The sequence below is a fragment of the Ambystoma mexicanum genome, chromosome 13, assembly GCF_040938575.1.
Source record: "Ambystoma mexicanum isolate Mex_15411 chromosome 13, UKY_AmexF1_1, whole genome shotgun sequence".
NCBI classification, from domain to species: Eukaryota; Metazoa; Chordata; class Amphibia; order Caudata; family Ambystomatidae; genus Ambystoma; species Ambystoma mexicanum.
Window position 1 is genome coordinate 753,400,997 of NC_090938.1, and position 22,991 is coordinate 753,423,987.

The following is a 22,991-nucleotide window of genomic DNA, read 5'->3' on the forward strand; positions in this document are numbered from 1 at the left end:
ATGGACCACAGGGCATGGGGAACACATCCCAACCTTGAAGAACCCATGGGGTGGAAATTGCGGGACACCAAAATATGCTAAAGGGGAAGATATAGCCCATTGAGGACCCACTCTTCTGTACACAACATGGGAGTGGTAAGCGTAGCACACCAGAATATACGGTAGGGAAGGGATACGGGCCACAGTCAATCAAAACAGACAGTGTAGGATAGGGTGCAGCCACTAACCAACCCTACTAAAAAAAAACATCCTTTTGTATACCCCTCTCAAACTCTGAACTAAACACAACCATACCTCTACAGCACAACAAACCGCAAGCACTTCATTAGACCACAACAGTGAAACAAACCACACATAGCTTCACACAACAGCTCATGGCGGCTACCAACCGAAAAACACACCTATCCCCAGCGAGCAATGTCAACCAAACAGAAGCTGCAACAGCACATCACAGCTCTCTTTCTCTTATCTCCTGTCAGTCCTGCTAAGTTACCCACCAACCCTCTTGATTTACAGATTCACCAGAGCGTAAAAAGAACCAGGCAAGTGGCAACAGTACCTTGTATAAGAACCTTTAACATAAAATAACATAACATAACATAACATAACATAACATAACATAACATATATGTGTCTTTACTGTATGTTTATTATTGTATCTGCATGTGTGTGTGCGTGTGACAGATATGCACCTATATATGCTGTATGTCTGTGTAGAGCTGCATGTGTTCTTATCTGTGTTTAGAGTGTGTGTGTATTGTGGTGTGTATGTGTCACTGGCACAAATGGGTTTGTTGCAGGGATTTTTGGCATGTGCAATCTCTGCATACTCTTTTGAGTGATTCAGTATGATCATATAAGGACCCCACCACAAAACGTGTGGTAGGGTGGTCAGGAAAGGTCCCCATGATTACGAGGGGTTCATGTTGCGCGCGCCATATTGATAACTGGGGGTGGCGGCAAACTGGGGACCATGTTGCAATTTTTATATGTATCAAAGTCTAGCTAATTAAGAATGGGAGCTGTTACTTTAGCATTACTGTTGTCTAGAAATTGATAGATATTAGCTTGCACGCGCGTAGAAAGATAAAATGTCAAACCCACCATATATTTTTAAAAAAATGCACATTAATACAAATACATGGGGAATTCATGAATCGCAATACAGTGGGTTTTTCACAAAGGAATCAAAACAAGGTAGTTGACGGCTGTTTTGCAAAGTGAACTTTGAAACTGCTTCTGTGAGGTTTTAGGAGCCAAGGAATAGGTGAATAAGTAACATCATAACCTTCGCGGTCAGTACAGCTGTAGAAAATAGCCATGAGTTTTTATGGTGTCTTAAGTATCGTATATAGTAGATGTCATCTCCTGATGCCTGAGAGTGTGAAAGACAGAGTATCGTTATTTATTTTGGTCAGTAGTAGAACGCGGGGTAAGCGTGTGCCTAAGGCTATTTTAGGAGTTTCTATTTTACTTATTTATTTATTTAGTTAGTTAGTTAGTCATTTATAAAGCGTTCAAATCCCAGAGGCAGCTAGGCACTGTTACATACTTAAGAAGATGGTTGCAGTTGTTTGGAACGTAGCATCAAGGTTGCATAATAATATCTTTAGCATAAAATACAATAGACATCTATATACAATTATATACACAGGTTGTACAGGTAATCTGCTGGTGTGTAAGCAACTATTGCGGAAAATCTGTCCTGAAGTGTAAAGTTTTTAGTTGTTTTCTAAAAGACTAGAAGGAGGTGTCGTTTCTGAGATGAGTAGGAAGGGCATTCCACAATTTGGGAGCTATAGTAGGGAATCTAGCTCCTCCAGCTTTCTGTCTTTTGTATTTGGGAGTGGTGAGGAGGTTAGTGTACTGGGAGCGGGTTGGTCTGTTGAAGTGGACTTTGTGGATGATGTTACTGAGGTATAGGGGTGCTTTGTTTGTAATACATTTGTGAGTGAGCTTCAGGATTTTGAAGTTAATTTTGTCCTGGTCAGGGAGCCAATGAATCTTCCTCCTGATGGTAGAAATGTGTTTGTCTCTAAGAATGTTTAGTGTAGCTCTGATGGCGTTGTTTTGGACAACCTGTCCTTTGTTTATGTTTCTTGAGCTAGTTCCTTCAAATAGTGAGTTGCAGTAATCTATCCTGGATAACATCAAGGCTCTGGCTAGGGTGACAGTGTTGTCAGCAGAGAGGAATGGTCTGCCGGCTCTTATTAATTTGGCGGTGCAAGCTGCCGAAGAGACAACAGCGTTGAACTGTCTGTTTAAGGTAAGGGAGAAGTCGATATACACCCCCAAAGTTTTTATTTCCTTGGCAACTGTAATAGTGTTACTGTCGATATTGAACGATTTGTAAGTCTGGGGGAGGTTGCAGAGTTTGGTTTTGTTGCCAATGAGGATTAACTCGGTCTTGTCATCATTAAGACACAATTTGTTATGCATCATCTACGCCTGGATGGCCAGATATATCTTGTTTGGGTTTTTGGACTCAGTGTCGTGGCATTCGGTAATGGCTATGAGCATTTGCGTATCGTCCGCATAGTTTGTGTACGTGATACCCATGTTGTCAAGTTTATCGAACAGTAGCTTAGTGAAGGCATTATATAGTTTAGGTGACACACAAGAGTCTTGCGGTACGCCACAGGTCACAGGGACTGGTGGGGCTGCCGAGTTGTCGGAGAAAACCCTCATGGTTCAATTGGAAAGGAAAGACTTGATCAACTTGATGGAATCTGTTGAGACTTGAGAGGCGGTCTCAAGGTGCTGGCCGAGGATATGATTGACCAGATCGAAGGATGCAGAGAGATCTAAGAGAAGAAGGATGCACAGTTCCCCTTTGTCTTTATATTGATTCATTTGCATTTTCAAATCTAATAGAGCAGACTCTCTGCCGTGACCTGGCCTGAAGCCTGATTGTCTTAGGCCCAGGAGGTTATTCATTTCCAAATGTTTTTGGATCTGCAGATAGGCTGCACGATCGAGTATTTTTAATAAAAATGGTATGGTAGTGATAGGACAGACGTCTGTAGGGATGTTAGGGTCTAGTGTTGGTTTCTTAAGTAAGGGTAGAACCCAGGCTGTTTTTTGGTCGCTCTGTATTGTGTTGGAAGCAAATGAGCTGTTAATGAGACTAGTGATAAAGGGTGCAAATTCTGAAGCACATTCTTTTATTAGTGTTGCCGGGGAGATATCGCTTTTGAATGTAGATGGTTTTAAAATATTGATGATGTTGATCGTGTCAGAGATGAAAAGTGTTGAGAATGAGAATGTATTTGTCTCAGCTAGGGGAGGTGATGTTAGCTGAGTTGGTGAAGCACAGTTTATCTTTTTTTAGTTCTATTTTTGGTTGAAGTGAGGAGATTCTATCTGCTAAAGCATTTTGAATGTTAAGGCACCATTGTTCATCTTTGACAGTATGGTCTGGGGCAGGTGCTGGAGATTCTAACTCACAGAGGGTTGTGAATAGTTCTCTAGTATTGGATTGAGCATTAGTTTATCTCTGGTTATATACTTTGCTTTTAGCTAGGAGAATTTCTTTTTTGTAGTTATTGGCTACTGCCTGAAAAAGGCTTTTGTTTGCCATAGTTGGTGATTTACGCCAGTTATTTTTGGCAAATCTTTTAGAAGCACGCAATTGTGCGATGAAGTGGGAGTTTTGTAGAATGGAAAGTTTCAAGGGAACGATAACCTGGGGAATAAGATATCATCACTAGCTCAAAGAGAAATCATTCACCCAGCCTTCCTTATATCACTGGGAATATTCATGCGAACCATATGCAAATCAAGAGTTAGGGTTTAAACAGCTTAGAATTGCTAGTAATTAATTATGTTTCAATACCTATGTTTAGCCACGAGATGATGTCATTACCCACCACAAATGAATCATAAGAAGAGGTGTGCTGTGAATATGATCTGAAGATGACTATTAATAACTTAAGTGCCAAGCTGTTATGCAAAAAGGACAAGCATACTCGTGTGATTGGCACTTAAGGTGTTAAGATACAATTTGCCAATGAAAACGTAGGAATTGTTAAAAGAGGGGCGCTGTTGAGCAGCCAAGGAAGATGGCCGCCTAGCCTGGGAGCTCCATTATCGCCCACCAGTTTATCCGCTACATCGGCGCTCATTCGCTACATTCCGCCGAGCTGGTCCCACGAAATTGTTGCTGGGGCTCTTCGGAGGCTCTTGACGGAATTTGGGGAGAAAACGCGGCTCGCATCCGGAGGTTTGGGCGCCTGGACCAGTTGCGGCCTATCGGCCTGCTGGATTGCTCTGGGCGTGCTTGCTCCCCCGGGCGCTGAGCGTGGCGCTGGCGTCCCGGGCGCGGTCGTAGGCCTGCCGCCTGCTGCATCGGGCGGGCCCTGGGCGCCTGCTCGAGGGCTGGCAGGCCGTTCGTGGGTTTGGCCTGCCCCGAGGTGCTCCCCCGCTCGTGTGGCCTGGGGAGTCCGGGGTGGAGCGCCGGACTGCGCTGATCATCTGCGTCGGCCCGTGCCCCGCTGGTGGTGCGGGTCCTTCCCACCTCGCCTCGTGGACTTGCCATTGGGCCTGCGACAGCCGCCTGGGCCAGTCGATCTGCGCACGCCGACCTGCGGGGACCCACTGGATTCCACCTGCCCCACTCGGTTCATGGTCACTGCTGTCATGGAGGACCCTCACAAGCTGCCTCGTTTCCTGGGACTGGCAGGCCTGGACTCCGGAGGTGGTGCCCTCACTTTCAGACGGACGGAGTTGGCCACACTACACAGCGAAGAGGAGGGTGTTCTTGGATGTGCCCCCCTCCTACCCCTCTGCCTGCCTTCTCCCAGTGTCGCTGCTTGTGGGTCAACCTGCACGGCCTCCCCCTGATATCCTGTGACAGTGTGTGCGGGGACAGGCCCACATATCACCTCTTGGACGTCCTGCTGGCTGCATGCGCGCACTTGTTGGAACATCCACACATTTAACTTGAGACACTAAAGATAAGGGGGGGGCAGCCTCTTCCCTATTACATTCAGAGGGAGACAGCGTCACCTGCATCCGCCGGCCTCGCTGGGGGCACACTGTCTGTTGTAACCAGCCATACCCTGGGGCCACTACCTGCGACGTCCCCTTGGTCTTCTCCCCCTGGCCCGTTCCCCCTGTGACGGCTTTGGTGCCACTGCTCATCTATTTTACCGGCGGGGGGAACCCTTCCCCCACCAACACCAATATCTCTGCGTCAGCCTCAATTCCCACCTGGAGCAATGTCCAACAGATTGCGCGGCGCTGGCAAGATGGGCGATATGGACAAGTTTGCCAAGGCGACGCCCAAGGAAGACCAAGCATCATCCGCATCAGCTCAGGAGGGGGTCGATCTCCCGCCGGACCCTCCGCAACCAGACTGGGCCACTATGATGGAATCTATGGCCAAAAACTTTGCAGCTTTTCATGAAAAGCTAGATGACATTAATGCAAATGTGGCGTCATTAAGGGCCAAGCTTGACCAACACGGAGCTAGGATTACCGAAGTGGAGCAGAGGACTGGCACCACCGAGGACAATGTGCATAACCTACAAAACACAAGTGTCTGAGCTGGTCCGTGACATGAAACAGGTCAAATCTAAATGCCACAACCTCGAATCACGGTCTCGAAGGAATAATATTCGCATAATTGGGGTCCCGGAATCTGCACTCAAGGGGCGTATGGAACTAGCGGTGGAAAAACTCATCAAAGATCTCCTGGATGACCCCGTCCTCTCACCATTCTTCACCGTTGAAAGGGCCCACCGCTCCTTGGCGCCTCGGCCGCGGCCAGGAGATTTCCCCAGGCCCATCATAGCTAAACTGCTCAGCTATAAAGACAGGGACCACATACTCCGCCTGGCCAGGGAAAAGGGGGAAATGAGGCTGGACTCACAAATAATCAGGATCTTCCCCGATTTCTCAGTTGGGGTGCAGCTGGAGGGACGCAGATTCGACGGGGTTAAAATAATGCTACGAGAGAGGAAGATCGAGTACTCAATGCTCTTCCCCGCACGCCTCAAATTCACCCATCGAAACAGGCTCTACTTTTTCACTGTCCCGGACGAGGCCGTAAAATTCATAGAGGCGCAGATCCCACTGGCAGACTCCCCTGAGGTGCCGATGGACAACGACTAGAGCCGGCCGCTTGCTCTCCCCCTATGATTGTGTTCTGATGCCCTTCAATACATGCATCCTTGCTTTGTAACCTCACTTCTATCAGCCGATCTTCAAATTAAGTTGTTTAATAGTAATTTGTATTACTACTGGTGGGCGGAACGGCAGCAGCGGCCCCCACTGCAGCTGCAATTCCTGTAGAATTTAAATGTTTGTGTTTTTGCCCCTGTTGGGCGCTGGTCCAGGCATTGCTAAGTTGGGGATGGCACGCATTAGGTCACTGTAAGGGTGGGCATTCACACACCGCTAGTTGGGTTAGGGCGGTGAGGGTGGGGGGGTGGAAAGTTGGGGTAGGTTACATTCAAAATGGCACAGGGGTTGAGACGGGTTACAAAGGGTGGCACAATCACGATGTGGCAGCACTCATGGCGTTTTGCAGAGGCAGGTCTTTTGTTTGGGATGTCCCGTAGGCTGCATGCATGGCGATCACAATGATGTCATGGAATGTTCGCGGTCTGACGAATTTCACGAAGTCTCGCAGGATTGTGGCCTACGCACAGAGGCACGGGGTCAAGGTACTCCTGCTACAAGAGACACATGCTCTTAAACACCTATCATCGAATATTGCGCTAACTTGGGGTCCTAATAGATATTACACCCAATACTCCACCCAAGCTAGAGGAGTCCCGACCCTCATCCACAAGTCAATCCATTTCACTCTACGCTCATCCTACATTGATGCAGGAGGCAGATATGTGATCCTACACTGCACCTTGGCCCACGAAGAATGCTTATTGGTCAATGTATACGCACCCAATACTGACTCCCCCGAATTTTTCGACGCCGTGGCGGCCATACTTATGAGATACATTGACATCCCTATAATATGGGGCGGAGACATGAACCTGATACTGGACAGTGTGCCGGACAGGACGACGGCCACTCGCAGGCCCACACCACGAGCGACCAAACGTCTCCTCTCACACATGGACTCTCTCAATTTGCACGATGTATGGGGAACGCTCCATCCCCATGACAGAGACTACACTTTCTATTCAAATGTACATGACAGTTCCTCGAGAATAGATTTATTCCTCTTATCTGGCAGACTGATGGGGAGTGTCTCTGGGGTCGCTATCCTGTCACGCACAATCTCTGACCATTCCCCCGTGCTCCTGCGGATACAACTCGGCGACACATTGCCGCCGAGACCCGCTTGGCACTTCAAATCCACCCCCCTGGCTGACATTGTCTTTAAAGCCGAGATACTGGCAGATATAACCACGTTCTTCGAAAAGAACAATACAACCGACACATCTGAAGGGACCAGATGGGAAGCCTATAAGGTTTATATCAGAGGGATGTGCATCTCTAGGGAGGCAGGGGTCCTGAAAGCTATAAGGCAAGCCCTAACCATTTCGGAAACCAAACTTAAAGAACTCGAACAGGAATACCTGACCACTCAGTCCACACAGACCCTAGCTGAGATCAGAGCAGAGCTGGAAAGGTTTGAGTCACTGGCTACGAGTGAGGTGCTATACTTTACACGCCCTGCGGCTGCCCGTAAATATGGAGAGGGGGACAGACCGGGCAGAACCCTGGCCAGGTTAGTCCGGGCAGAGACTGGTGGGGCCTGCATTGATAACATTATAGACGGGGGCGGAGTAAGACACTGGTCAGACAAAACCATACTGGACACCTTCACTAGCTTTTATGCCAATCTGTACGGTCCCCAACCGGAGCATTCGGCCCTAGACCTAGATGACCTACTAGAGAGCAGCCCTATGATCCTCATCTCCCAAGACACCCGTGAAATATTAGACGCCCCGTTTACTCTGGAGGAAATTGTTCAAGTAATATCGGACCTTCCTAAAAACAAAGCGCCTGGCCCTGACGGGCTCACGTCGGAGTTTTACCAGGAACATGTGGCCATATTGGCGCCTGTTTTACACGGGGTCTGGTCTGAGTCACTTTGTTTCAAATGCCTCCCCCCCTCCCTTAGGGAAGCCTTGATAACTCTCCTTCCCAAGCCTGGAAAACCTCCGGATGAATGTGGATCCTACAGACCCTTATCCCTTATTAATACTGACATGAAAATCTTTGCTAAGATAATTGCAAACAGGTTTCTCCCTTTCATGTCCCACATGATCCACGCAGATCAGTGTGGTTTCATCCCTGGTCGCTCCACAGCGCTTAATATCCGCCACCTGTTTAATGTGGTGTCCAGAATTGACCCAGGCGCCGATGCGGTGGCGGTTACGCTGGATGCCCAAAAAGCTTTTGATATGGTCTCATGACAATATCTATGGGCCGTGCTGGACAAAATGGGGGTGGGTCCAAATATGACCTCGTATATAAAACTCTTATACACGGACCCACGTGCTAGGGTCCTTTTTAACTCTGTTCCCTCCTCTTCCTTCACACTATATAGGGGCACTCGTCAGGGATGCCCATTCTCTCCCCTCCTCTTTGCGCTCGCTATCGAACCCATGGCTGACCACGTTAGAGGACGCCACAGCAATAAAGGCATTCGACTACGGGATGCACCAGAGATCATCTCTCTATATGCAGATGATGTGCTCCTATATGTCAAAAATCCCTACACGAACCTGGACCCGATCATCCGTGACATTACTAAAATAGGTACGTTCTCAGGCTTTACAATCAACTACCCTAAGTCCGACATCTTCCCTCTGACTCTGGCAACTCAACAACTATCTTGTGAGTATCCTCTGCAATGGTCCCCGGGTGGGGTTAAGTATCTCGGAGTGCAGGTGTCACTAAACAAATCCTCCCTATTGAAAGACAATTACGAAGCCGCGGCACAACTTGTCACCTCCAGGTTTTCCAAATGGCGCAACTTACCCCTGTCTCTGGCGGGCAGGCTCTCTCTAATAAAGATGATAGTGGTCCCCAAGCTCCTGTATGTTTTTGTTAACATACCGATCTGGCCTGGGATACAATACTTCAAAAGGCTCCACTCGGAGTGTGCACAATTCCTCTGGCACCCGGGCTCGGTCCGGAAAAAGTGGCAACACATGACGCTGCCCTATGACAAAGGGGGTTTCACAGCCCCAGATCTTCGCCTGTACTGGAATGCGGCACAGGCCCAGCACGCCTCCCATTGGTACATGCTCCAGAATCCGCCCATACATGTAAAAATTGAGAAAATGGCGGGAGGGGGGACTAATATCATGACCCTACTACTGCACTGCGCGTTTCATACTGACGCCCAGGCAGACCCGGTGGCCACCACGCTCAGGGCGTGGAGGAGTATCCTAGGCTCTGACCAAGAACAGCACCCTTACTATAAGTGGCTTCCCTTGCACACCACTGGAAAAACCTGGGCTACCGTGCCCTTACTGACCTCTTCCCGGATGGAGCTTTTATCACCCCTCAGACATGGCGCCCTGAACATTCCGGCTCTCCGCTCGAAATGCTGCAGTATTATAGACTCAGGGCCGCGGTGCGGGCGGTGTGGCCCTCTTGCCCTATTGAACCCCCAGACTCTCCTGAAATACAATATATAGCAAACTCCGGAGGTGCCAAGGGAATAATATCCCATCTGTACAAAATGCAGCTGAGTAAATCTGCGGTTACCCCTCTCAAACCACGCGACGCATGGGCCAGGGAACTCGAAATGGAAATTACAGATGATCTCTGGGGCACAATGTGCACACACACACGTAGGGTCTCCATTAGCGCTAGATTCCGCTGCATACAATTTAAGCTCCTTAATAGGCTCTACTACACTCCATACAGAGTTGCCTCATTTAAAGGAACCCCATCTCCCGTGTGTCCTAAATGTAACTCCCACGAAGCAGATCACATACACATGTTCTGGTCCTGCCCTGCACTCAACGCATTCTGGGCGGCCGTAACAGAGGCACTCTCCGAAATAGTTGGTTCGCCGTTGAAAAGGGAGCCACTTGCCCTATTGTTTGGTGCTTGGGAAGGTGAGAATGTAAGGAAAATGTCAACATTTTTGAATGTAAGCGCTCTTGTGGCCAAAAGATGTATATTGCAATGTTGGAAGCGCCGCAGTCCTCCCACCTTCTCGATGTGGCTAAAGGCCCTAACCTGGACACAAACGTGCGAGGAAGGATACATTGGTTCCCTGCCTTCGAGATCACGACCCAAGAATGTCTGGTCAGAATTTTGTAGCTACTTGAATAGTAGAGATGAGGTGGAATGGACTCCAACTCCCCCACCAGGTCAGCCCGATATACCATGTGAAGTCTAACTTGTCTCATTGGTTTCCCCTATCCTGTGTGTGCTTATGGTCATCTCTCTGCGTCACCACTCGATGTTATTTCCTGATAGTCATCTGCACCATGGTTTGCTGTCAAAGGTGCGGCTATGTTGTCGGCTCATTGCTTTGTAAGTTGTACTGTGCCTGTCTTAACCCTTTATACCAATAAACAAAAGTTAAAAAAAAAAAAAAGGAATTGTGAAAAGATGGGATTTATTTGAAGAGGTTTTTGTCCAATCCTGTTTGGGGGGTGGATTGCAATAACATATCTGGGAGTGTTTTAACTGTTGCAAAATTGTATAAAAGATGTTAACTGATGTGGTTTTTTGAGGCTTGGGTTAGTTTGGTCCTGCAACACCATCTAACTGCTCACAGGAGAATTGTACAATACACGTGCTTTATGTACAAAGCTTGCACTCATTCTTCAAGTGGTAGGCCCGCTTTGGTTGAGGTAATTAAGGGGCCCGCCCCTACACATGTCTTCACTGACTTCCACTTGTAATCAGTATCTGGGTTGCATGTGCGCCTTTCTGTTTTTCTCGAAAGTCTCCTTGTGTGGCTTGCATGTCTGTGTAGGTGTTGTGTATCTATATTTCCCATGTGATGTTGTGTGTGCATGTCTGTATGGTGTATATATCTATGCTGTGCATGTGTTTGTAACTGAGCATCCTGGTGTATATGGAGGTGTGTTTTTTGTATTCCAGTTGCGTTGGTGTGTTTGTGTGTGGTGCACGTGTATTTGCATTTGTGTGTGGTTTGTAATGTATGTGTTCCGTGTACATCCATGTGTGAGCGTGCATCCTTATGTGTGTGGGAGATGTGTGTATGGGTGCATGTGTGGTTGAATATAGTTGTATGTTTTAATATACCAGTAATTATAATGTTTACTTAAAATGAACCGGTAAATTCAACAGGTTAAAATATCTGTTTATTAAAATAACATAAACCGTTGCACACAATAACAATGCATTTATAAACAGACATTTAATATTTTCCTTTTTTGTAAATTCCGACCAAAGATGAGTATTTGTTTTTTAAATGTTTTGTTTGTTTCTTATTGGTTTTAGGTGTTGGTGGGGAACCCCCTTTACCCCCCCTGCCCTCCCACACTGAACCCTGTTTCCGGCCAGTGGTTTTCCTCTTAATTTAATATATTTTATGATTTTCTGAGGCTGCGCGAGCTTGTGTGCCTTTAATATACATGTTTCTGTTGAATGTGTGTTATGTGCATGCATTCTTTTTGTATTGTATGTTTCCTGGTAAATCAGCATGATTGTTTATAGACCCCCACACCCCGCCACCCTCACCACCCCACCCCACCCCCCTCACCACCACACACCAATTCTTCTCTTGCCAGGAGCGGCGGCTGCACGTGTATCTTTATGTGTGTATGCTTCTGCAGCGAGAGAGGGAGAGAGAGAAGGCGGGGGGAGAGGAAGAGCGAGGGAGGGAGAGAGAGAGAGAGAGAGAGAGCGAGTGAGGAGAGGAGAGGAGAGAGAGAGAGAGAGGGAGAGCGAGTGAGCAGAGGAGAGAGAGAGAAAGAGAGAGAGAGGGAGAGCGAGTGAGCAGAGGAGAGAGAGAGAGAGAGAGAGAGAGAGAGAGGGGGAGAGCGAGTGAGCAGAGGAGAGAGAGAGAGAGCGAGTGAGGAGAGGAGAGGAGAGAGAGAGGGAGAGCGAGTGAGGAGAGGAGAGAGAGAGAGGGAGAGCGAGTGAGGAGAGGAGAGAGAGAGAGAGAGAGAGAGAGAGAGAGAGAGCAGAGGAGAGAGAGAGAGAGCGAGTGAGGAGAGGAGAGAGAGAGGGAGAGAGAGAAGGCGGGGGGAGAGGGAGAGCGAGGGAGGAAGGGAGAGAGAGAGAGAGAGCGAGTGAGGAGAGGAGAGAGAGAGGGAGAGCGAGTGAGGAGAGGAGAGAGAGAGGGAGGTGGGAGGAAGGGAGGGCGGGATGGGGAGAGAGAGCGAGAGAGGAGGGGAGAGAGAGGGGGGAGGGTGGGAGAGGGACGGGAGGGAGGGGGAGAAAAACGGGGGATGGAGGGAAAGAAAGAGCGAGAGGTAGGGAGAGAGAGGGAGGAGGAGAGAGAGGGGGGACAGAGAGGGAGGGAGGAGGAGCGAGAAGGAGGGGGGGAGAGGGAGAGTGAGAGAGAGAGGGGGAGAGAGAGGGATGGAGAGAAAGAGGGAGGGAGAGGGAGACTAAGAGAGGGGTCGAGAGAGAAGGGGGAGAAAGGGGGTGAGGGAGACAGAGGGAGAGAGAGGGACGGAGAGAAAAAGAGAGAGGGAGCGAGCAGGAGGGGAGGGAGAGAAAGAGAGGCGAGGCGAGAGAGAGGGGCGAGCGAAGGGGTGAGAAAGAGTGAGGGAGAGAGGAGGAGAGAAACGGAGGGTGAGGAAGAGAGAGAGAGAGAGAAAGAGAGAGGGAGAGAGACAGAGAGGGAGAGAGAGAGAGTGAGGGGCGGAGGGAGAGAGGGAGTTACAGAGATAGAGGGGGAGAGGGAGATACAGGGAGAGGGAGAGAGAGAGAGGGGGAGAGGTAGGGAGGGAGAAAGGGCGAGAGAGAGGAAGGGGAGAGAGCAGGCGAGATAGAGAGATAGAGAGTAGGAGGCAGAGAGAGGGAGAGAAGGAAGGAGAGAGCAGGAGGGAGAGAGATAGAGAGAGAGAGAGAGAGAGAGAGAGAGAGAGAGAGGGAGATTGAGAGAGAGGGGTGAGCGAGAGGGAGAAAGAGAGGGGGAGAGAGAGAGAGAAAGGGAGGGAGAGACAGAGAGAGAGGCAGAGAGGAGGGGAGAGAGGGAGAGAGAAATGGAGGGAGGGAGAGAGAGAGAGGAGGAGAGAGAACGAAAGGGAGGGAGAGAAAGAGAGAGAGTCAGAGAGGAGGGGAAGAGGGAGAGAGAAAGGGAGGGGAGAGAGAGAGATAGAGAGAGAGAGAGGAGGAGAGAGAGCAAGAGAGAGGTTCCTCACAGGTAAGAGCTCTTTAATGGGTCCTGTGCATTCAGTATCCGGCACTGTTTAACTGTTCTGTATTTCCATGAATTTGTCACCAGTACTTACATAATGAATAGTGAGTGATGGGACACATCTGAATTAGTCATAACCACTGGCAATTACTATGCCAAGCCTTCAATTCTTCTGATTTTCAACTTGCTTTGCCATTCCAAAAGGGTCAAAGTGAGGCCAAATGAAAACCAGGCTCTGGCGCCCCTCAAAAATGAGCAGCCCAGCAAGAGCGTGTAGGTCACTTCTCCTCTCCACAACACTGCAAGGAACCCCAGGTGTGTTCAGCCTCATCGAGTATCATCAGTGGGGTGTAGCTTGGGGGCTCCAGGCCACAATACTTGTGTATAGGTGCGTTATAAATGCAATAGCATACCATCTGAGCATGCACCAATGAGCGATGGCGGGAACAGGTGATTGTGTAGGCATATGTGTTGTTGTGTGTTGTTGTGACTATGCGATGTTCGCAACTTTGTTTGTAGACAGATGCCTAACTCTTAACCTCACACCCTAGCTGATAGGGGGCACTTCTCCCTTAGCACCCTCCACTAGCCTCACGCCACTCGACTCCTGAAGTGTACCAGCTGCTCACCCTACACCACTGCACTCCCATTCTACACAGTGGCAGACACTCCAAGGCACATCTACTCTAAAGTAGGCCCACACAGGCTGGTGTCTCTCTGGAGCCCTAACGCCTTCAAGCAACCCCACCAGTGCAGGACGCCGTGCTGCACCCGGCACCACCACCCACATTCCACAACACACACAGGTTTACTTGCAGCACAGCACAGGGTCTCCAACCTGGCTTACGTCATCACTTTAGCAGGAGCACGCGTGCACTCCTCCGGCTGAAACACTAACCACGCCACACACTCTGTCTCCTTTCCAGGACCTAGAGCGCCGAGCCAGCATGCAAATGTCACAGGTCCTAGGCCCTGATTCATGGAATTATTTGCGTGTAAAACGGGGATTTGCGTGCCAACCTGCAGCCTGTGGCTCTCCAGATGTACTGGACTACAAATCCCATGATCCCTCACCATTGACTATGCTGGGAAAGGCTGATGGGAATTGTAGGCGAAAACATCTAGAGAGCCACACGTGAAGAAAGTAATACCTAGGAGAGAGGGGTAGCCAAAATGGCTCCTCTGAGGTTGCCCACGGAGAGATAGAGTTATTGTGGGTTGCAAGGAGCGGCAGGGCATGCATTGAGAAGGAAAGTAGCAGCTGCAGGGCATCTCTGGGCATTTCTGATCTGGTGGGAGTGGCTACCAATGCACCTGGACCGGATCCCTTCTCAGCCTTCTTGATCCTGTTACTGCCACTTTCATGACAGGCATGATTTCCATCCATTCTGCGTGTTTATGCTATGTTATTTGGCATTAATATAGCGCTCTATATATCATTGGTATGACCTCAAAGCGCTTGTGGGTTGAACGCCCTCGGTGACCCTAGTCCAGGTCAGTCGAGAGAGTAGGGTATGATAGGGTGCTTGGGTGCACCAGTTATGTGTGCAGCTGATGCGATTGGCTGACGGTAGCCGCATCCTGACATTAGGTGTGGTGGTATTGAGATCTGTCGAATGTGTGCAGTCTGGAGGTTGGACTCAGAGACTGGATTCGGACGGCGTTAGGCCTGTGTGGGACGCTTATGTGTGCAGCTAGGCTGGTCTTTTTTGTGGGGTATAACTGCGTTACAAGCATTTACATGATTTTAAATCTTAACAAGAATGATAAGATTTTAAAATGTTTTTTACCCCTTTTCTAATAGCAATCTTCAGTTTAAAAAGCCTTAAAGGTACCTAAGTACTTGGCACATCTTTACCTATAATCAAGTGGCCATGTAGCACTATTCCGTAGGCATCGCTGGGTTGAAAAGAAAGCACTAAGAATAGGCAGTGAAGGGGAAGGGTGGGTAAAATAAAACACTCCTGTATGTTTTCAAACATAACACTAATAAAACAGCAAACACAATGTAAAAGATCCTTCAGTTGTACATTGAAGTGTTCAGTTCTTTTGTCTTTCTTATTTGCATATATCAGACGCTGCGAACAATTTGGGGGAAAGGGGGGCAAAAGGGGGCATGCCAGGCCGCTAGGAAGCGAGAGCGGCCAGTGCATGTCTGCCACAAACATCTACTAAGGACAACTATGCCAAACCTCTCTACATGTAGAGGTCCTTTTCTTGCTAAATAGGAGGTGTAAAAGCAAGGAGTAAAGCTGGGTCCGCCTGCTTTTACTCCCCCGCTTTGCACTTCGCAATGCAAATGATGCAGTGTGCATCTAGGGGCCCGAGTTGCTCTCTGTGCAATTCATGAGGCATTATGAAATGGCCCCCCAGAAGGTTTAAACTCGGCTTCATACCGCGCTTTCTTGCGGCTTCCGGGGGACCCCTGCCCACGCAGCAATATTTGCCCGTATTCTCCTTTCACAGACGTAAACACTTTGCACATAACATCTGCCATGCGGAGTCGTCAGACGGCCACTGGAGATTATAAGTCGACCATGGTATGAATCGTGCAGGGGTGTTGCTAGGTCTGGAAAAGATCTGGGGCTACGCTAATGTCGGGAGACGGTCGGGACTCGGGGCTAGCCAGCCCCCTGTGCTTCTATCCGGGGCTACAACCAAAAGACCTGGGGCTATAGCCCCCACATGGCACCCCAGAGCAATGCCTTTTGTGCCTAATTTTTCTCTTCATGGCAAAGGCAGATCTCAGGTTTGTGATACCCCCTTCCATAGCTCCCCAGTCCTACGCCAGGACCCCCACATGCAGGGTAAACGCCCGAAGTTCTGAGAAGTGGCAGAATCGACGGTTCGTCTTTGCTTCCTTTTGCACAGAGACTCGAATAACTTGCGCATTCTTTTTTCACTCCATCCCTCTCTTTTCATTACGAAATATTGCTTCATTAGGAGGGCATTACCAGGTTGCAACAGCCCTCTGTCCAAGCGAATAGACTCAAAGAAAGTGATGGTCTTTACCGGGGACTAAGGGGATTTACCACCACCACCATGTTCTATTTGAAACACGAGAAGACAAAGGAGAGCATTGGAACAGAAGACTCATTCTAGCCCTCAGCCACTGCAACAGGACTGCAATATTCCAATGTTCTAATTAAGTTATATAGACGAGGGCGTTTAACAAGGTAAACGGGACCATAACTCCAGCTGCAGCGGGAAGGGCCAGATCTGTAAAACCTTTATAACCCTTTTGAGTCTTCAAAATATATGGTGTTTGTTTATAAGAACACAGAAGTTGCCAATGAAAACAAATCCACCTAGGTGAACACAGGGAATTGGCTGTGGGCACTCGGTGTGCTGCCAGGAGCCTTAGAATGTAGCATTCCAGGCATTCTGCAGGCTATTCTGGTTCTTTTAGCCTGCAGATGGCCCAGTGAAACTGCTCCCTCAGCATTCCAAGGGTTATAACTAAGCAATAAGCCCTGAGCTGGAGGGCCATTACCGCATCCCGTGATGCCCCAGGGCCATTGTTACTTAAGGAAGCCCCAGGGCCTTACCGGATGCAGTAATGGCCCCCCAGCGAGGGCTTTATTATTAGTATCCCGGCATGTTGTACCAGGATCGTGATATTTTATAAGTTGTGAAATTTCACAACTTACAACAAATAAATGTAAAAAAGATGGCCGCCATGGATCAGGGAGAAAGGACTATACGTAGTCCCTTTCCATGGCCGCCTAGCAGACTTTGGAGGTGCGGGAACTACAAGGAAGCAGAAGGTAAGTGGGGAGGAGGTGTGGGTAGGGGGTGCCTTATTGTGTTGAAAAGGAGGAGTGATGGTGGGGGATGGGACATGGGGGCACGGGAAAGCGAGGGAAGATGGTAGCCTTCCGCTCTGAGGGCGCTTGAGGCAGGGGCTGTATCGTGTGGTAAAGCCCCTGTTCCGAGCCTCCCCATTGGCTTGTAGGCTACCCCCGCATACCCCCTGGGGTGCTAATGTTCCTAATGTTCATGAAAACACAAACCTATTCTTACTTACTTTGTGATGGGCTTGTCTCCACGTTTCATATCTCTTTAAGAAATTGCAGTTATATAAAGGTCTTAGCCATTATTGAAGCAACTATACCCAGGGTGCTGGACGTATTGGTAATGGCCCACCAATCCGATTTAATAGGCCTGAGCAAAGTGAGGGCCTTTAACAAGGGTTTTGTAGCTTTAACATAGAGCCGCAGATATGTTTCCCACGAGCAGCTGCAGATTTCATTTGTAAAACAAGACCTATTGGGTGCATTGCATGTTTTCCTGTTTAAAAAAGAAAGCAAATGATCTAAGAACAGTACTGATGGAAAAAGAAAGTGAGCGGGAAAGTGCAAGCCCCTTTTCTATTTCCATGGCAGATACAGAGTGACGAAGGCTGCACAGGATTGATGAGGAAAACGGAGGAAAGGTACTTTTTGACACATATATTGATGTCTGGGGCAAGGGCTGGTGGAGTGCAGGAGGCGCAGGACAGAGCTCAGAAGTCAGGCTTGTATAAGAGGATACAGCCTGCATTCCAATCAGTCTGACTGGTTAAGTGTGGTGGATTGTCATCTGGTGAGGGTGTGAAAGCCCTAGTGTTTTGATTTTTATTGAATAATCAAATGATGTGGTTACTCCATCCCAGAAAGGGTGATCTGGTAACCAGACTCCCCTGTCCTAAAGCTTTATGCCAAGAGCATAGTGCACACAAGCACCTTATGGCATCAGTCTACTGTCATCTACAGCACCTGCTCTCCAGTGACAGGGCTGGTTCAAAGGTCACATGTGCCTTCTTTACAGCTGCAATGACACAAAGTCACTGCAAACAGAAATTGCCTTTATCTTCTGCACCTCTCTCCAAAACATCATAATTATGGCCCTATCCTTCTGGTGGCAGATTCAACTCTAAGAATAAGCCAGACCCGGGTTTGGTATGGTGACTCATAGTGCACAACATTATTTCAGCCACATTTGTATCAAACATATTTCAACCCTGTGACCTCAGGCCAGCTATGGAAAGGCTTTTGGATTCATTACTAGCCTGCCTATCTCGGCTTCAACAAGTGAGACAATATGCAGAATGCTCTCCTCTTTGGATCCCCTGGGAGGCAGGGTAACACTCACACTCAGGAGCTCTCACAAGAAGATATCCTGTGAACCATCCTTCACATAAGAAAGACCTGCTTCACACCAGTGTGCTGCACACCAAAGGGTCTTTCAGCCTGCAGGCTTGGACAGGGGACAGAGTTAGTGCAGAGTAAGTGAGCATAGAAGGGTTTCGCCATCTTGTTTTTCCTTCCCGTCTTCTCCACTTCCTACAGAACAAGGCACTATAGGTAACATGTAAGAAGGCAAAGGTCACTTGTCACAGAGACAAGGATTGGACCCCTTACAGCAGACTGGTTTTTGTCCAAGTTCTTGCACCCATTTACCCTTATTAGAAAGAAGCCTCCTAGGCCTTTGATTCAATTTGGACTTCCTACAAGACAAGAAGAATTTGTTGGACTGTTTTGGGCATGCAGTCCATTCCAAAGCCCTGTGCCAGACAGAGGAGATCTCTGTCCCCTAACCATCCCCATGGAACATTGGGCGTGACTGCTTTTTCAACAAAGGCCTGCCCCTCTGCCAGCTGCACTGGAATCAGGCTCCTCGCTGGAGGTTTAGGACCCCTGCAGAGGGCAGCCAATCTCCCTAGACTGGAAGTGAAGAGTAAAAGGGACCCACCTTGTCTTCAAGCATCTGCAAAGGAACTCAAAGTACTGTGAGAAACACAAAGCAGCTGGACTCCTGTTTTCTTGCCTCTTCAAACCATCTTTGATCTGAGTTGTCCTCATTTGAAGCCTTTGAACCTTGAGCCACAGAGGTGTGCTGCTTGCAAACCGGTTTGCTGTCGCGCCGTGCCTGCAGCGGTCATCACCGCTTCGGCTCAAACAAGCGCTCAATTCAAACTACTGCATCTTGGAGCAACGCTTCAAGACACCAGAACCTGGACCTGGATTCGTGTCACTTGCTAACTTGACCCAGAGCTAACCATCATCTCGAACCAGCTTGACCAGTCACTAGACCTTGGTGGATTCATCAAACTGCACCGCTGGAACGCTGCATCGGACCACAAGGAGTGCCTCATGGAACCTGCCTCAACATCGACTTGCCACCTGGATCAGCATGACTCTGAATTCAGCTCCAAGAAGCCTGGCCAATGATGCCAAGCCACCCCAGAACAGGTGATGGTATTGTTGAGCGATGCAGAACCCCAGGTCCACCTTTGGGACCACAGTGACTGATAACCTTTCAGCATCATTTTCTGAAGGACATTGCTGAAATGTCTTGCCTATTCCTCCCGGCTCCTGCACCCCGATATTACAGCGATGGTCTACATTTTCTGTAATCTCTCCACAGGGGTGGGTTTTTGTTTGTGTTTTTCTAGATAGGTTTTTGCATATTGGTTTGATTAATTAAAGTACATATATATTTGTATAGAACCTTAATTGGTAATGCCTTTTATTTTGGACTCTTGTACTACTGCTGTTTGGGTTGCTATGGTCCTCAGCCCTTCTGAGAGTATAGCCGCCCTCAACCCACGTTACCGCAAAAGGTGAAGGAGGTATATCTCTTACCTCTGCCGGCTTCACCTTTATGATTGGGATTGCTGTTGCTTTGTAGTAGTGTGAGGTCGAGTAGGCGGTGTAGCCACCAATTGCCTCTGTGCTCCTACAGAGCAGTAGTCCTTTTGTCACTGTATGACGCACCACAAGAGCATCCATGTCTACAAAACCAAGTAGCCTTTCCATATAAGCTCTATATGTGCATTTAATGGTTATAGATACAGGTAATTCCAGGATTGGCTGTGAAATATTCTTTCTTTAAAGAAAAATAAACACTGAGTAAACGATATTTGAAATTGGAAATGTTCCACAAGTATTTAACCTGGATATTGACCTAATTACTTAACAGTAATCTTTGGTACTTCAAGTCCAAGTCTTGCTCATCACAGTCCTTAACAAAGAGTAAAGGCTGTGATGAGGAAGACGAGGAAGACGGTAAGGATGTCATCAAATATTTTAAACCAAAGACATTTGGTACCAGGGAGCACACGCTCACCTTCAGCTTGAAGTGATTCTAGGACTTTTATTCTTTCATTGTTAACTCTTATTAACACATGGAGATTGTTATTGACCTCCTATCAGCCAATCTGAATGTTTAGAGTGCAGTCAATTATAAAACTACTGGCATTGACTGTGTTCTGAACCTTTTCTCTTCAAGAGCAGACAAAGAAAAAACGATGTGATGTCCAGACAAGATTTCTTTCATCAAGACACTCACTCTCATGGATGACCTATTTTTGCAGCAACATCCTATTTTACATGTGAAAGAGAAAGCTAAAATATGGGGAAATGCTTTTTCTTTCTATAGAGAAGCTGCTTCATTGTACATGCATTCTCATGTTAAACCTGTGCCTGTTTTGCAATTAAAATGCTTAACTTATGAAAACAACCATGTTATTCAAATACAACAAAATAAAAGCATGTGTTTACTAACTCAGTTTGTCTCTTTACTTTACCCACTATTAAGGTATAACTTTTTTACTGCACCACCGAAACTCCAAAACATGTATTTCTGCTACCTCTATTTGCTAATAGTCTCATATAATAACCCTTGCCCAACTCATGGCGCTTGGCTTCACCTCAGGCTATAACTTGGTGGTGGGTCATTATCCCATGATAATGACCATGCCCTAAATCTATAAGGCTACATTAGCACATGGAAATCAGTATTGACTTCCTCTCAACCAATCAGACTTCACAGCACAGTCAATAACTACTGGTATTGACTGCATTCTGTACATTCTGACTTCAAAAGAAGGCGAGGAAACCACAATGCAATATCAAGGGAAGTTTCTTTCAATAAGATACTCCCTTTCTGGGGGCAACATACATCTTTTTTGACACACCAGAGAGAAAGCTATTGGGAATATGGTTTCACTTTCTTAGAGATGAAGCGTTTACTTTTGCGTGACGCCCAATGGCTGCTCATGTTAAACCCATTCCACTTTAACCAAGTTCCCGATCAAAATTCTTAACTCACAAAGACAATCTTGCTATTTAAACTGTAAAATGAAACCACGTTTAATTTACTAACTCAGTTTGTCTAATTACATTACTCACTATTAAAGTAACGTTTTTGCTTCAGCACCAAAACTCCTAAGCATGCTTTGCTACGAGAACCATGTGCTAATAGACTGACAGACCTCGGGAGGGATCATTATCGCTTGAGATAATGCCCCTGCCCCAACCTGTAACGTGGTGGCAGGTCATTATCCTGTGATAATGACCCCTCCTTGGTCTATAAGGCTATATTCATATTTTCACATTTCCTAATAAGGCTCCCTAGCCTTACAGGCAATAGGCCAGTACAAGTCAGGACCCGTAGCAAAACCATCCTTTTAAGGAAGACAGCCCATCCCACTCATGAGAGCTGAAACCGGCACTCTCTCTCTGGGGTCTCACGATATGTCTGTGTATAACTTTATTCCCCTCATTGCAAGATAACCCCCTGTATATATGTGTGTGGGGTTCGTAGGCACAGTCCTAGCTGGGCCGCAATGCAGCGCTGTACATAGGGGACACACAAAGGGGGCTACGCGTAAGGGTGTGGGGGTAGCAGAGGAGATTGGGGCATAGAGGGTGGCTGCGAGTGGGGGGCTCCCGAGAGGGAGAACTATGGTTGAGGACTGTGATCGCACATGGAGGGAAGTTCTTTGAAGAGAAGGCTTGAGGTGTAGGATGAGAGGCAAGTCTCATCCTGGTGACTTGCCCCAGAGACAGAGTGCGCGGCAGGAAAAGACCGGTTTCCTGTTGTTTCCCTCCTGGAGTTCTTTGTTTCTAGTCTGGCACTGGCCTCTGGAGAAGCTGAGTTTCTCGGCCAGGTAAAGCAGAGACTTGGTTTGACTTCATCCATCTTCTTGACGTTAACCTTTCACTTGCCCGGTCTATCTGATATCAAGTCCCAAAAGGCGCAGCATGTCATGACCTGCATCTGCAAAGACAAACCAAAGGCATCACCCTACGGTTCCTGGCTGGCCGGGTGCTGCCACATCTCAATGACCTTGGATATTCTGAACGAGCGAGACCCGCACGCAGCCCACTACCTGCACGGAAGCGTCTCGCCAGTCGCGCAGTCTGTTCTTTGAGAGGGACTTGGATATACATCTCTCTTGCCTTATAACTTGTTCTCTCATAGACTGTTCCTTCTTGGAGTGCATCCTGGGAAGCACTGGGACGCCCACTAGCTCCTGGCTGCCGCTGTACAACACCTTGAGATCTACCAATGAAACCAAGCTATCCAAAGGTGGGGGTCTGGCAGGACTCGGAGGAGCTGGACGCAGCAATAGCTTGTTACAGTGCCCGAACCCCCGACCGCCCCGCTGCGCGTTTAAAACAGTCTTTTTAGCCTGTTCTCTCTTCTTGTGTTGCTCCAAAATGTTAGTTTATTTCCGGACATAACGTTCACCTTGACGTCGCAACACTGCCACCTTGTGGTCATGTAGCGTTGCTCGAAAAGGTCACTGTATTTCAGGGCATAGCTTTCACCTTGACGTCGCAACACTGCCACCTGGTGGTCATGTAGCGTTGCTCGAAAAGGTCACTGTATTTCAGGGCATAGCTTTCACCTTGACGTCGCAACACTGCCACCTTGTGGT